Here is an 8,935-nt window from a genome sequence, read left to right as displayed (position 1 = left end):
TTGAAAAGCACAAAACATACCAGAACTTGCAATAAACCATTTTCCTAATTATTATTGCTAAGTGATACATATTGATCATGTTGTTTATCTGGAGATATGTTTTTAATATAAGTATCTCGGTTGACTGAAGATATTGGCATTTGGTAAGCGGATGTCATGTACCAGGCTTCTTTTATTTTTTACTGCTTTGTACCAAAATAGATCTAACATATTGATGCATCAGGTACCAAACTGCATGATGGTTCCATTATTGTAATCGCCGTTTTCATTGCTTCTCTTCTGTCCAAGGTACCATTAATCTGAAACTAGCAAATTTGCGTGGTGTAACATTTTTTCCCCTCACTCCCTCCCTGCAGCCCCGAAAATATCCCCACAGTAAATTATTTACCAATTTGCCATCCTCTCCCTTTGAATTCCCTTCCACACTCCACACCACTCTCTATTTAGCCTTTCAACATGTCAAAGTGGGCTGGAGGAGTTGGCCCAGTGCCGGATTTAAGGCAAGTTTTTTTTTTTTTTTTTTAATACTGTAGTATTAGTACGGCCCTGGTCTATACTATCATAAGAATTCCAAGCTGGCATAACCCATACAATTAAAGACTGCATGGCTGCGTATAGCTGACATGGCTAAATCCGCAGGACAGGTTAGGTTTTACTTTTCGTTGCCATTTGCTTATAGCAGTTAGCAACTTCTCATGAAACCGATAAAAGATGAGGCTTTACGCTTGGAGGTTTAAAGGGACACTTCTGTAAAACCTTATTATCCGTGTTAAGTACATTTTTAGCTTTAGTGAAATTGTTTTTAGAACACTATATCTGTCTTAAAAGTTGTAACATAATTAAAGCAATGCTTTTTTGGGGTTTAGTGAATTCCCCCAGTTTTTGGTTTGTGTATAGCTTGCTCTTCCCCCAGCTTCACCAGAGTAGGAGAGTTCTCTACACGTGTCACTTGTATGGAAGCATTCACATGTTTCATTCTGTTGCACTTGGAGAGAACGGGATTGATGCATCCAATCTGTCTTTGAATTCACACTTGAACATACTTAGAAAAATGTGATAAACTAGTCTAGCATAACTGATAGGAAGGCCTTGGTTCTTTTACATTTGTTGTGGGTTCCTCCTGCCAGGCTTTAATATCCGCAACATGCTTTAAAGTACACTGCAGGCACCATAACTGCTTCATCTCATTGAAGTGGTCATAGTGTCTGGAATCTCCTGATGTCTTTCTATTCAGCAATAAACTTTGTTTTAATGAGAAGCAACAGCCCCCAGAAACCCATTATCTCTGTGCTACTTGGACTAATGAGGAAAATGAGCCTGAGCAACAATGGTCAGAAAGTGTCAGCTGATTGCATTCTGCCTATCACAGGGCTTTTGCAGGTATTGATCAGTCATTGACGTGTGTAATTATGTTTTCAGTGGAGGCAGGACTGTAAGAATCCAGGGCCCTCTTTCAGTGTATAACTATTCAAAAATGATTGTAACTTAAAGGGACACTATAGTCACCAAAACAACATTTAAATTTATGATGCAGATTTGGTGTGTAGATTGAAACCATTTGGCCCATCTTGTCTGCCCAATTTTATAAATGTTTTCGTTATATTATATATATCTCATAGTTAGGATAGCTGGATGCCTATCCCATGCATGCTTAAACTCCCTCACTGTGTTAACCTTTACCACTTCAGCTGGAAGGCTGTTCCATGCATCCACTACCCCCCTCAGTAAAGTAATACTTCCTGATATTATTTTTAAACCTTTGCCCCTCTAATTTAAGACTGTCGTCTTGTTGTGGTAGTTTTGCTTCTTTTAAATATAGTCTCCTCCTTTACGGTGTTGATTCCCTTTATGTATTTAAAGGAACACTATAGTCACCTAAATTAATTTTGCTAAATAAAGCAGTTTTAGTGTATAGATCGTTCCCCTGCAATTTCACTGCTCAATTCACTGCCATTTAGGAGTTAAATTACTTTGTTTCTGTTTCTGGCTATGATTGACAGAGCCTGCATGAAAACAAAACTGGTTTCACTTTCAAACAGATGTAATTTACCTTAAATAATTGTATCTCAATCTCTAAATTGAACTTTAATTAAATACATGAGGCTCTTGCAGAGTCTAGCAAGCTATTGGCATAGCAGGGGATAAGAAAATCTTAATGAAACAGAACTTGCAATAAAGAAAGCCTAAATAGGGCTCTCTTTACAGGAAGTGTTTATGGAAGGCTGTGCAAGTCACATGCAGGGAGGTGTGACTAGGGTTCATAAACAAAGGGATTTAACTCCTAAATGGCAGAGGATTGAGCAGTGCGGCTGCAGGGGCATGTTCTATACACCAAAACTGCTTCATTAAGCTAAAGTTGTTCATGTGACTATAGTGTCCCTTTAAATGTTTCTATCAAATCCCCCCTGTCTCGTCTTTCCTCCAAGCTATACATGTTAAGATCCTTTAACCTTTCCTGGTAAGTTCTATCCTGCAATCCATGAACCAGTTTAGTAGCCCTTCTCTGAACTCTCTCCTAAATATCAATATCCTTCTGAGGATGAGGTCTCACCAGTGTTCTGTTCAAAGGCACGAGCACTTCTTTTTTTAACTGCTAATACCTCTCCCTATACAACCAAGCATTCTGCTAGCATTTCCTGCCCCTACAGTTTCACTGCTCAATTCTCTGCCATTTAGGAGTTAATTAACTTTGTTTATGCAATCCTAGTAACACCTCCCTGCATGTGACTTATCCTTCCTAAACACTTCCTGTTAAGTCATCTGTTTATACTTGATTCACTGCAAATTCTGTTTAATTTAGAATTTCTTATCTCCTGTTCTGTTAATAGCTTGCTAGACGCTGCAGGAGCCTCCTCTATGTGATTTAAAGTTCAACTTACAGAGCATGAGATAAAAACGTTTAAAGTTACATATGATTGAAAAGGAACCCATTTTGATTTAATGCATACTGTATGAATGATGGCCAGAGGAGGTGTGGCTAGGGCTGCATAAACCGAAACAAAAGTGATTTAACTCCTTCATGGCAGAGAATTGGTCAGTGAAACTTCAGATGTATGATCTATACACTGAAACTGCTTCATTAAGCTAAAGTTGTTTTGGTGGTTATATTGTCCCTTTACGATGCATCTAACCATTATTCCTGTTGTAGAAATAGCACTGGTTTATAAGACACATTTCCAGGCCAAATTCGTCAAGCAGGAAAATAGCTTAGTTGGAGAGGGCTTTGTATTCAACAAATTAATTTTCTTGTCTGTTCTTAATTCCTGCTTTATGTAGTTATACTTGGACTGTTACTGGATAGGGTATTTCATTTTTATTTATTTTTTTATAAATGGCTAAAATGCATTATATCCTACAACATGGGACCTTATACAAATAAATAGGTAATTAAAGCTGATAAACTAGCTTGAGATGTGTCTGGATGATTGACCGCTATGTGTGATCTACAAGCTGATTGATACATTTCATGGCAAGACCGGAGGCTTCATATTTGCTTTACCTTCTTTATTGAAAACCTTTTCCAAACAACCAATCAAAACAATACAGAAGCCGTGTAATAACCCTCAGTCAGACCCTGCCACTTCCTCTTTCTTTGCTGCTTCTTCCAGGTGAGCACTGTCCAACTCAGAGAGTGTGTCTGCTCTGGGTTATTTGTGTTATTAATAGCATTATTATTGCTTATTTGTTTTATTTATTGGGACTACTGTGTGGTCTTTTGGTTTTGTGCCAACCCTCACATGCCCCGCGGTTGCAGCGCCTTCCTGAGCTTCACCGCGATCTCCCCTCCCGGATTTATGGCCTTCCTGTTGCCGCCATCGCCCCCTCCCCCTGACTGCACTGCTGGACCTACAGTCCTGTTGAAATCATACTGAGGGTGAGCCCCTCCACTTCTGGCCTATAAATTGCATGGTGTGCTTGTTGGGTGACCTCTTGCACGCTGGCCTCATCAGATACCACACATAGTGTTTTACCTCTATTGCAGTAACACAGAGTTGACTGACAAAGCAGACTTCCGTGCCGTGGGATGGTATCACTAGGTGTCGCTGTGCTGCGTGTAGTGCGTTCTGGGAGGTATCGCTAGGTGTCACTGTGCTGCGTGTAGTGCGCTCTGGGAGGTATCGCTGTGTTGCGTGTAGTACGTTCTGGGATGGTGTTGCTGTGCTGCGTGTAGTGCACTCTGGGAGGTGTCGCTGTGTTGCGTGTAGTACGTTCTGGGATGGTGTTGCTGTGCTGCGTGTAGTGCGCTCTGGGAGGTGTCGCTGCGTGTAGTGCGTTCTGGGAGGTGCCGCTAGGTGTCGCTGTGCTGCGTGTACTGCGCTCTGGGAGGTGTCGCTGTGCTGAGTGTAGTGCGCTCTGGGAGGTGTCGCTGTGCTGCGTGTAGTGCGTTCTGGGAGGTATCGCTAGGTGTCACTGTGCTGCGTGTAGTGCGCTCTGGGAGGTATCGCTGTGTTGCGTGTAGTACGTTCTGGGATGGTGTTGCTGTGCTGCGTGTAGTGCACTCTGGGAGGTGTCGCTGTGTTGCGTGTAGTACGTTCTGGGATGGTGTTGCTGTGCTGCGTGTAGTGCGCTCTGGGAGGTGTCGCTGCGTGTAGTGCGTTCTGGGAGGTGCCGCTAGGTGTCGCTGTGCTGCGTGTACTGCGCTCTGGGAGGTGTCGCTGTGCTGAGTGTAGTGCGCTCTGGGAGGTGTCGCTGTGCTGCGTGTAGTGCGTTCTGGGAGGTATCGCTAGGTGTCACTGTGCTGCGTGTAGTGCGCTCTGGGAGGTATCACTAGGTGTCGCTGTGCTGCGTGTAGAGCGCTCTGGGAGGTATCGCTGTGTTGCGTGTAGTACGTTCTGGGATGGTGTTGCTGTGCTGCGTGTAGTGCACTCTGGGAGGTGTCGCTGTGTTGCGTGTAGTACGTTCTGGGATGGTGTTGCTGTGCTGCGTGTAGTGCGCTCTGGGAGGTGTCGCTGCGTGTAGTGCGTTCTGGGAGGTGCCGCTAGGTGTCGCTGTGCTGCGTGTACTGCGCTCTGGGAGGTGTCGCTGTGCTGAGTGTAGTGCGCTCTGGGAGGTGTCGCTGTGCTGCGTGTAGTGCGTTCTGGGAGGTATCGCTAGGTGTCACTGTGCTGCGTGTAGTGCGCTCTGGGAGGTATCACTAGGTGTCGCTGTGCTGCGTGTAGAGCGCTCTGGGAGGTATCGCTAGGTGTAGCTGTGCTGCGTGTAGTGCGCTCTGGGAGGTGTTGCTGTGCTGCGTGTAGTGCGCTCTGGGAGGTGTCGCTGTGCTGCGTGTAGTGCGCTCTGGGAGGTACCGCTAGGTGTCGCTGTGCTGCGTGTAGTGCGTTCTGGGAGGTGTCACTGTGCTGCGTGTAGTGCGTTCTGGGAGGTATCGCTAGTTGTCGCTGTGCTGCGCGTAGTGCGTTCTGGGAGGTATCGCTAGTTGTCGCTGTGCTGCGCGTAGTGCGTTCTGGGAGGTATCGCTAGGTGTCGCTGTGCTGCGTGTAGTGCGTTCTGGGAGGTGTCACTAGGTGTCGCTGTGCTGCGTTTAGTGCGTTCTGGGAGGTATCGCTAGGTGTCGCTGTGCTGCGTGTAGTGCGCTCTGGGAGGTATCGCTAGGTGTCGCTGTGCTGCGTGTAGTACGTTCTGGGAGGTATCGCTAGGTGTCGCTGTGCTGCGTGTAGTGCGCTCTGGGAGGTATCGCTAGGTGTCGCTGTGCTGCGTGTAGGGCACTCTGGGAGGTATCGCTAGGTGTCGCTGTGCTGTGTGTAGTGCACTCTGGGAGGTATCGCTAGGTGTCGCTGTGCTGCGCGTAGTGCGCTCTGGGAGGTGTCGCTGTGCTGCGCGTAGTGCGCTCTGGGAGGTGTCGCTGTGCTGCGCGTAGTGCGCTCTGGGAGGTGTCGCTGTGCTGCGCGTAGTGCGCTCTGGGAGGTGTCGCTGTGCTGCGCGTAGTGCGCTCTGGGAGGTGTCGCTGTGCTGCGCGTAGTGCGCTCTGGGAGGTGTCGCTGTGCTGCGCGTAGTGCGCTCTGGGAGGTGTCGCTGTGCTGCGCGTAGTGCGCTCTGGGAGGTGTCGCTGCGCGTAGTGCGCTCTGGGAGGTGTCGCTGCGCGTAGTGCGCTCTGGGAGGTGTCGCTGCGCGTAGTGCGCTCTGGGAGGTGTCGCTGCGCGTAGTGCGCTCTGGGAGGTGTCGCTGCGCGTAGTGCGCTCTGGGAGGTGTCGCTGCGCGTAGTGCGCTCTGGGAGGTGTCGCTGCGCGTAGTGCGCTCTGGGAGGTGTCGCTGCGCGTAGTGCGCTCTGGGAGGTGTCGCTGCGCGTAGTGCGCTCTGGGAGGTGTCGCTGCGCGTAGTGCGCTCTGGGAGGTGTCGCTGCGCGTAGTGCGCTCTGGGAGGTGTCGCTGCGCGTAGTGCGCTCTGGGAGGTGTCGCTGTGCTGCGCGTAGTGCGCTCTGGGAGGTGTCGCTGTGCTGCGCGTAGTGCGCTCTGGGAGGTGTCGCTGTGCTGCGCGTAGTGCGCTCTGGGAGGTGTCGCTGTGCTGCGCGTAGTGCGCTCTGGGAGGTGTCGCTGTGCTGCGCGTAGTGCGCTCTGGGAGGTGTCGCTGTGCTGCGCGTAGTGCGCTCTGGGAGGTGTCGCTGTGCTGCGCGTAGTGCGCTCTGGGAGGTGTCGCTGTGCTGCGCGTAGTGCGCTCTGGGAGGTGTCGCTGTGCTGCGCGTAATGCGTTCTGGGAGGTGCCGCTAGTTGTCGCTGTGCTGCGCTTAGTGCGTTCTGGGAGGTGCCGCTAGTTGTCGCTGTGCTGCGCTTAGTGCGTTCTGGGAGGTGCCGCTAGTTGTCGCTGTGCTGCGCGTAGTGCGTTCTGGGAGGTGCCGCTAGTTGTCGCTGTGCTGCGCGTAGTGCGTTCTGGGAGGTATCGCTAGGTGTCGCTGTGCTGCGCGTAGTGCGTTCTGGGAGGTATCGCTAGGTGTCGCTGTGCTGCGCGTAGTGCGTTCTGGGAGGTATCGCTAGGTGTCGCTGTGTTGCGCGTAGTGCGTTCTGGGAGGTATCGCTAGGTGTCGCTGTGCTGCGTGTAGTGCGCTCTGGGAGGTGTCGCTGTGCTGCATGTAGTGCGCTGTGCTGCGCGTAGTGCGTTCTGGGAGGTGCCGCTAGTTGTCGCTGTGCTGCGCGTAGTGCGTTCTGGGAGGTATCGCTAGGTGTCGCTGTGCTGCGCGTAGTGCGCTCTGGGAGGTATCGCTAGGTGTCGCTGTGCTGCGCGTAGTGCGCTCTGGGAGGTATCGCTAGGTGTCGCTGTGCTGCGCGTAGTGCGCTCTGGGAGGTATCGCTAGGTGTCGCTGTGCTGCGCGTAGTGCGTTCTGGGAGGTGCCGCTAGTTGTCGCTGTGCTGCGCGTAGTGCGTTCTGGGAGGTGCCGCTAGTTGTCGCTGTGCTGCGCGTAGTGCGTTCTGGGAGGTGCCGCTAGTTGTCGCTGTGCTGCGCGTAGTGCGTTCTGGGAGGTGCCGCTAGTTGTCGCTGTGCTGCGCGTAGTGCGTTCTGGGAGGTGCCGCTAGTTGTCGCTGTGCTGCGCGTAGTGCGTTCTGGGAGGTGCCGCTAGTTGTCGCTGTGCTGCGCGTAGTGCGTTCTGGGAGGTATCGCTAGTTGTCGCTGTGCTGCGCGTAGTGCGTTCTGGGAGGTATCGCTAGGTGTCGCTGTGCTGCGTGTAGTGCGTTCTGGGAGGTATCGCTAGGTGTCGCTGTGCTGCGCGTAGTGCGTTCTGGGAGGTATCGCTAGGTGTCGCTGTGCTGCGTGTAGTGCGCTCTGGGAGGTGTCGCTCTGCTGCGCGTAGTGCGTTCTGGGAGGTGCCGCTAGTTGTCGCTGTGCTGCGCGTAGTGCGTTCTGGGAGGTATCGCTAGGTATCGCTGTGTTGCGCGTAGTGCGTTCTGGGAGGTATCGCTAGGTGTCTCTGTGCTGCGTGTAGTGCGTTCTGGGAGGTATCGCTAGGTGTCGCTGTGCTGCGTGTAGTGCACTCAGGGAGGTATCGCTAGGTGTCGCTGTGCTGCGTGTAGTGCACTCTGGGAGGTGTCGCTGTGCTGCATGTAGTGCGCTCTGGGAGGTATCGCTAGGTGTCGCTGTGCCGCGTGTAGTGCGTTGTGGGATGGTATCGCTAGGTGTCGCTGTGCTGCGTGTAGTGCGTTCTGGGAGGTATCGCTAGGTGTCGCTGTGCTGTGTGTAGTGCGCTCTGGGATGGTATCGCTAGGTGTCGCTGTGCTGCGTGTAGTGCGTTCTGGGATGGTATCACTAGGTGTCGCTGTGCTGCGTGTAGTGCGCTCTGGGATGTGCCGCTAGGTGTCGCTGTGCTGCGTGTAGTGCGTTCTGGGAGGTGTCGCTAGGTGTCGCTGTGCTGTGTGTAGTGCACTCTGGGATGGTATCGCTAGGTGTCGCTGTGCTGCGTGTAGTGCGCTCTGGGAGGTGCCGCTAGGTGTCGCTGTGCTGCGTGTAGTGCGTTCTGGGAGGTGTCGCTAGGTGTCGCTGTGCTGTGTGTAGTGCACTCTGGGATGGTATCGCTAGGTGTCGCTGTGCTGCGTGTAGTGCGCTCTGGGAGGTATCGCTAGGTGTCGCTGTGCTGCGTGTAGTGCGCTCTGGGAGGTATCGCTAGGTGTCGCTGTGCTGTGTGTAGTGCGCTCTGGGATGGTATCGCTAGGTGTCGCTGTGCTGCGTGTAGTGCGTTCTGGGATGGTATCACTAGGTGTCGCTGTGCTGCGTGTAGTGCGCTCTGGGAGGTGCCGCTGTGCTGCGTGTAGTGCGTTCTGGGAGGTGTCGCTAGGTGTCGCTGTGCTGTGTGTAGTGCACTCTGGGATGGTATCGCTAGGTGTCGCTATGCTGCGTGTAGTGCGCTCTGGGAGGTGCCGCTAGGTGTCGCTGTGCTGCGTGTAGTGCGTTCTGGGAGGTGTCGCTAGGTGTCGCTGTGCTGTGTGTAGTGCACTCTGGGATGGTATCGCTA

Source organism: Pelobates fuscus, chromosome 10, assembly GCF_036172605.1.
Source record: "Pelobates fuscus isolate aPelFus1 chromosome 10, aPelFus1.pri, whole genome shotgun sequence".
NCBI lineage: Eukaryota > Metazoa > Chordata > Amphibia > Anura > Pelobatidae > Pelobates > Pelobates fuscus.
Note: the sequence above shows the minus strand (reverse complement) of the source record.